Source organism: Piliocolobus tephrosceles, chromosome 5 (assembly GCF_002776525.5).
Source record: "Piliocolobus tephrosceles isolate RC106 chromosome 5, ASM277652v3, whole genome shotgun sequence".
Classification (NCBI taxonomy): Eukaryota; Metazoa; Chordata; class Mammalia; order Primates; family Cercopithecidae; genus Piliocolobus; species Piliocolobus tephrosceles.
The window spans coordinates 168,141,827-168,149,424 of NC_045438.1; positions in this window are offsets into that span (position 1 = coordinate 168,141,827).

Here is a 7,598-nt window from a genome sequence, read left to right on the forward strand (position 1 = left end):
TATGCCCTCTTAGATGTTCCCTGAAGAACTGTCTCAATGAGAATCCTCAAAGTAACTGTCATGTGCCTTATTAATATGTTGATTTATGCAGGAGTGTCCAATCTTTTGGCTTCCCTAGACCACACTGGAAGAAGAATTGTCTCGGGGCGCACGTGAAATACACTAACTATAGCTGATGAGCTAAAAAAAATTGCAAAAAAATTTAAAAGTCTCACGATGTTTTAAGAAAGTTTACAAGTTTGTGTTGGGCCACATTCAAAGCCATCCAGGGCCACGTGTGGCCCGTGGGCCGTGGGTTGGACAAGCTGGATTTATGTGGACGCACATAAGAGGCAAATGCACACATACGTGAAATTCTCTCCAAAGATTAATGACTTGATCACTGCAGTTTCTTCCCACCAGAATGTACATTCTATTTCATTTAGTGCTGCATGCCTAGCTACTAGAATAGCATATAGTGAGTGCTCAACAAATAACTGTTGAGAGAATTCTAACACTAATTTGAAAGAAATCCTTCTGTCTTCAGCTTCTTAGCCTAATTTTGATGTTAGGGACAAGCAACATGGAAAAACTCCCAAAACAAAAGAGGCACCAGTGTCAGCAGCAGGGAAAGGGAAGAGGGGAGGAGGACGCGATTGCCTGCCCCCAAGCCCACACAGGGGTACTGGGTCCCTAGGCTTGTTCAGCTTTGCTGGTGCCTGTCCTGGTCTGAGGTTGGAGCTCAGCTCTTTGCCTCTGTTGGTTGGGACCATGCTGGCAGTACTGGGAACATGGTGTTTACTGAAGAGGTGAGATATAATGGCTTTCACAGAGTTTTCAAACGATCATTTAAAACTTCATCACAGCCCTATTCACAATGGCAAAGATATAGAATCAGCCTAGGTGCCCATCAACTGTGGAGCAGATTTTAAAAATGTGGTACATATACTGCATGGAGTATTACACAGCCATAAAAAAGAATGAACTTGGCCAGGTGCAATGGTTCATACCTGTAATCCCAGCATTTTGGGAGGCCAAGATGGAGGAACCACTTGGGGCCAGAGCTTGAGAGCAGCCTGGACAACATAGCAAGACCCTGTCACTACAAAAGTAAAAAACAAAAACTTAGGCAAGTGTGGTGGCATGCACCTGCAGTCTCAGCTACTCAAGAGGCTGAGGCAGGAGAGTTGCTTGAGCCCAGGAGGTCAAGGCTGCAGTGCGCGACAGAGTACAATCTTACCTCTACCAAAAAAAAAAAAAAAAAAAAAAAGTCCTTTGCAGCTGGAGGTCATTATCCTAAGTGAATTAATTAACACAGGAATAGAAAACCAAACATTGCCTGTTCTCACTTACAGGTGGGAGCTAAGCATTGGTCATTGGGTACACATGGACATAAAGATGGGAACAGTAGACAGTGAGGACTACGAGAGGCAGGAGAGAGGGATGGGGACAAGGCCGAAAAACTAAGTTGGGTACTATGCTCACTACTTGGGTGATGGGATGATTCACACCCCCAAGCCTTAGCATCATGCAATAAACCCATGTAACAAACATGCACATGTACGTCTTGAATCTAAAATACAAGTTGAAATTATAAAATAAAACTTTTTCTGGGCTTTCAAATTTTGATGCCCTATGGGCAAAGCTACACTTGGCAAAGCCTAGTGTGCATGGCAGCATTTGTAGTGACCCGCTGGAGTGGCCAACCAAAGGGAGACCTATTCTCTTGTCCCCACCTGCTCCTGCCTCTGCAAGGAAAAGGAAACGCCTGACCTTTCAAACATCGGAAAGAACTTTTTTCTTCTCCTTACCCCTTTCTAACTCTTCGGTATGGATGACTAATTCTGCTGCTCATTAAGAGTTGGGGTCACTGTGTAAAGTTCACCACTCCCCTCCCCTTGGTGTGCTTTCTCTCTCTCTCTCATCATTTTTTTAGAACAGCCTGGTCACAGGATGCACCTGCCCTCCTCCCCTCCATGGGGTGAGCCCAAGGAGCCAGGTGCAGCCCTTGAGGGGGAGGCCCACAGCTGTCCTGCCTGTGGGTGGGTGGGCCTGGTTAAGTTCAGTGGAAGATCATTGGGACCTTGGGTCCAAGTGGAGATTTTTTAACTCAGCCTTGCCAGAAATAAAGCTAATACACTGACTTATATCTGCTTTCTGTACCTGATCTTAAAGCTGTAACTGGCAGAGGTGTGGTAAATTTACCTTCTCAAACCCCAACAATGGGTTTGATTTTCTTTAGGCATGAAAGACATTTAAAAGTCAGCAAATAAAGATTAGCCAATACCCTTACATAATAATTCTGCAGGGCTTTGGCAAGGCTGAAATCGAGGTTTAGTTCTGGAGACGCGGAGGACTTGGACGCTTATCAGTGCGGGTGTCTTCGTGGAAGCCCTAATTAGCACTTCCCCTTCCCACCTGAGGCTGGGACTAAACCATCAGCCCGACGAGTAGTGACGAAGGTATTCTGGGCTTCCCTCCTCAGCTTATCAAATCCAGCAGCAGTTTTTATTTTTAAGCGTTACAAAGTTAACTTCTTAAACTTAAAAACTCCGCTTGTGAGATGTTCTTCACTGACTTCCTCTCAAAGAGAAATTGGAAGCTTTCTTTTCCCCGTGGAGACAGCGTCAGAATTAGAATTACCGCATCAAGGGGAGATTTCTCATGGTTAGTCAACCAAAGGCAGTCAGAAAAAGGTAAAATTATGTCACAAAGGAAACCGCTTCTCCAGGAAGTATTTTTTTCTAGCACACATTTAATGTTTTAGAGGAAAATGTGTTGATGCTGTCCTTCAATAACATGAGTGGAATTGTCATGCTTAGAAATTTCTTAGACTATTCTTCAAGGAATTTTAGATCTAAGTTAAAATTTTAGACTGTTGATTTAAGATCCTGATCAGCTTACATTTTTTTTTAATGTCAAAGATTCCTTTCTTTAAAAAGTCCCCATGAGATATGAAATAGATAAATTATGGAAAGGATAACACTGTCACAAAAGTGTGTGTATAATGTATGTTAAATATAATTTAATATTGAACAAAATTATGGAATAAATTTATAGAAGTATAAGTCAAATAAATACAATTTGACATAAAACATAACAGCTCTCGACTGGGCATGGGGGCTCACGCCTGTAATCCCAGCACTTTAGGAGGCCAAGGTGGGACCATCACCTAAGGTCAGGAGTTTGAGACCATCCTGGCCAACATGGTGAAACCCCAACTCCACTAAAATACAAAAATTAGTCAGGTGTGACAGTGCACGCCTGTAATCCCAGCAACTTGGGAGGCTAAGGCAGGAGAATCGCTTGAACCCGGGAAGCCGATGTTGCAGTGAGCCCAGATCACACCACTGCACTCCAACCTGGGGCACAAGAACAGGACTCTCTCAAAAAAAAAAAAAAAAAAAAAAAAAGACAGCTCTCCCACCACTGTGTCTCCATGTGCTACCTGCTTGGCAGACAGTGTCAGTATAAACCTGTGACCTCTCTGGGGCCCTGACTCTGGGCTGGCAAGGCTCAGACCCATGCATCCTAACTTTGATGTAGCACATTAGCCAGGCCTGGGAGAATGAGGTGTTCACGCACAAATCAGGCACAACTTTCGATGTCATCCACACACAGCTTTGGTGACAACTGAAGCTCACGATTCTCCAAAACACGGAGCCAGGGGTCCCCTCTGTCTCTAGCTGGCAGAAGGTAGTTTAACCACCTTTGTAAAATTAGGGCAAAGAATGAGACGCTGGGACAGGCTCACTTTTTAGCGCTAAAATGCCACGATTCTCCATTAGAAACGTTCTTTGGATTTCAGGGTCATGGCTACGAGAAGGCAAACGGGCCTCTCTGTCCGCACTGGTTGTTCTTCTTGATATCAGTATTTTGAAATGCACATGAAAAGCTCTAAGAAAGACTTCAAGTCGCTGAAAACTCGAAAGAGATGTCATTCCGTCATCACTTCCTACTTGTTTGATACCTTATAAGAAAACACATATGCGTTCTCTCTATTGCACGATAGTAACACATGGCTGTAAACTGTGAATGCATAGTGTCACGTGTCGAGTTTCATGCCTTCCAGGAAGCTCTGTTTCAAAACTGTGTGGCTTATTCTCTTCTGCTAATATTCTTTTAACTTCCTTTTAAAGCCAAGAGCAGGGTTCACTTGGCATGTTTTTCTTTACCTGTAATTTCACTCTCAGTTGATTATGTTGACGCGTTCATTCATTCAGAATGCAGGTTCTGAGGACCTGTTCTGAGCCACCATCAGGCACAGAGAGATGAGCAAACCAGCACTGATCACAGGCCCTGCCAGAGCTGGAGGACACGGCACCTTCCCAGGTGTGTCTTCCCCTCCCATCCTCGTGGTAGAAGGATGAAAGGCCATTGTTTGACCTTAACCTCCCCAACCTCCACGCCAGCCGGGCCGCAGTAGAGTGGATTGGAATGGGAATCACAATTATTCCCTAGGAATTCAGAATGGAGATGAGAGAGAAAGAGTTTGTCTCCTTTTATATAAAATACTGTGGTGGTGGAGGCTATTTTCCATGAAGTAGCAGCTACGGCGAAAGTGAAGAATGGAGCAGGCTGCCAAAAAGACATAGGAACAGAAATGGAGGGGTGACTTTCTGGTTCCCCTCCACATTCAGGGTAGCGTCTCTAGCCTTTTACTGAGACCCAGTTGTGGTCCTGCTTATGACTTTTATGAAATACTCCAACACCTGTAGTCTTCCAGCAAATCTACCCCTTTGCTTAAGTTAGTCCCAGTAGCTTCTGTTGCTCATAGTTGAGGCTTGACAGTGTCCTTGCTCATAAGCAGATCTCAACTTAGTTAAGACAGACTGGAAAATACACTGCAGGAGACTGCACTTCACTGAGGGATAGGACTCAGTTCCTGCGTCCCCGACACGTTGTGGGAACCCAATGGCATGTGTGTTGACTCCACAACCAAATGAATGAAGGAAGCACAGTGAGGCCCTGACTCATTCTTTCCCCAAGTTCCTTCTCTGGTAGGACCCTTAGAAATCATCTGGGGCTGGGCGCAGCGGCTCACGTCTGTAAATCTAGCATTTTGGGAGGCCGAGGTGGGAGGACTGCTTGAGCCCAGGAACTCAAGACCAGCCTGGACAACATAGTGAGACCCTGTTTCTACAAAAATTAAATAGCTGGGCATGATGGTGTGTGTGTCTGTAGTCCCAGCTACTTGAGAGGCCAAGATGGGACGATGGCTTGAACCCAGGAGGTCAAGGGCTGTATGATTGTACCAGTGTACTCCAGCCTGGGCAACAGATCAAGACACTCTCTCAAAAACAAAACAAACAAAAAAGAAATAATTTGTTTCAAATGTGTATTCTACAGAAGAGAAAGCTGAGTCCAGTGAGGTAGAAATCATTTGCTCAAGGTCACACAGCTACTTGCAGCAGAACTGAAACTATAATTCACGTCTCTAAGCTCGAAATCCAATGTCCTTTCCCCTACACTGGGATGCCCCCTTCCTGCCAAACCAACTTTTATTGACCTCAAGAAAGCAAAAAGCCCCCAAAGTCGGCCTCGCCTCTTTAAAACCTCCTTAATACAGATTCATAATTTCATAATTCAGCCCTCATGCAGAAAAGCGCTCAGAAAGGAAACTCCTGATGTTGCTCACCATGGGCTTGGCCAGCCACAGACACGATCCAGCCCATGGAGGAGGAGCCGCCCAGTGCTGGTGTGTCGTGAAGAGACCAGTGTGAGGCAACCGAGACAGCCCACAAAAGGGCTTCTTGGTTTACGGTCCCTGGAGGTGGGACTGTTCTCTGCCCTTGCCGGTCTGCACACTCTTAAACCCTGTCTGAATAAATGAAGAATTAAGTATGAATAAATGAGGAATTAATTTCCCCAAAATGGAGGAGCCAAGCCGTTCCCTCTAACACAAAAATGTGAACGGCATATCTGAGTGGGATCTGGGAGGGACTTAAAAATAAAACAAAATAAATCGGCTTGTTAATCAGGGGATACAAAGTGAAAACCCCATGTTAAAAAGGGAGGCAAGGGAATGATAGACAAGCATTTAGGGTCACAGTTACCAGCCTGAAAGTCAGGTGGGGTGAAGCAGGGATAGAAGATCGCAAAGGAGCAGAAAATCTGAGTTAAATTGTCATTGTCACGGTAACTCACACCTGTAATCCCAGCACTTTGGGAGGTTGAGGGGGGCAGATCACCTGATGTCAGGAGTTCGAGAACAGCCTGGCCAACACGGTGAAATCCCATCTCTACCAAAAATACAAAAATTAGCCAGCTGTGGTGGCACACACCTATAATCCCAGCCACTCGGGAGGCTGAGGCAGGAGAATTGCTTGAGCCTGGGAGGCACAGGTTGCAGTGAGCCAAGGTCATACCACTGCCCTCCAGCCTGGGTGACAGAGCGAGACTCTGTCTCAGGAAAAAAAAAGAATTCATAGTCCTGGCTTATCGATCAGTGGTGATGGGTGGTGGGTTCGTGGGGTTTTCTTATATTACTAGAAATAAATAAATGAGTAAATTAATAGAAAAGGGCCATGCATTGATCAGTGGGGAAATTGTGTGGTGAAACAAGAATTATGAATCATCTGATTCTGTGCAACTGAGGTCCATGAATGAAAAAGGAAAATAAAGCATAATTATGGTGTCAGCATAATTTCCTCTCCAACTAGAAAATAAACTTTTCATACCTTTCCTAAGATTTGGGGATTTATTACAATTTTACCTGTTGAGATAAATAATCTGTCAGTGTAGGTAGAAACTGAAAGTCTTTTTGGTTTGTTTAATATCTGTGTTAAGCTTTCATACATGCTTGTCAGCTGTAATTTATAGAACAATAGAAACAATAAAGCCTGGCTTACCATTCTAGAATAAGACACTCCACATTGACCTTGGGCTTCCTGTGTATGGCTTACAATATCAGATTGACATGCTAAAATTTGTTTTTGTTTCAGTTATGAAATAATTAAGGACAGACTTTTTCAGGTCCTTCAGTGTTGTTTAAATGAATAAGAAGGTATGTTTCTTTGACTTTCTGAAACAGGGTTTAAAAAGCATGCAGAAGTTAGAAGGAAAACATGAACAAACTGACTAGGAAAGTGCTGACTGCCTGCCACTTGATGAAATGGGAATCCATGTTCCATAATCCATCCTAGAGATCACGGCTTTATTAAAAACATTAATCCAGAGAAGGCAAATCTGTTAAAATATTAACATCTGGCGATTCTGGACATAGGAAATGTAAGGATCCTGTGTACTATTTCTACAACTATTCTGTAAGTCTGATATTATTTCAAAATAACAAGTTTATAAGTAAAGAAATAGAACCAAAAATCAATATAGGCATCGAATGCCAGTGGAGCGAGACTGGTAATGTTTGAAAGGCTCATTCAAAAACATTTCTATCAGTAATCAAGTGTTATTTTTACAGAGAAAAAGAATATCAGCTTTTATGAGAAGATAAGAAAAAGTCTAGAATTGAGATTAAATTATTACCTCAAGGTTCTGCAGAGAGTTAATTGCAAAATCACAAGCTAGAGTCCAGTTTGTGGAGAGACTGTTGGTCTTCCTTTCATAACCCAACAGTTGTGTGAGGGTAAGAAGCATTTTGAATGAGTTCAGGGGCAGTG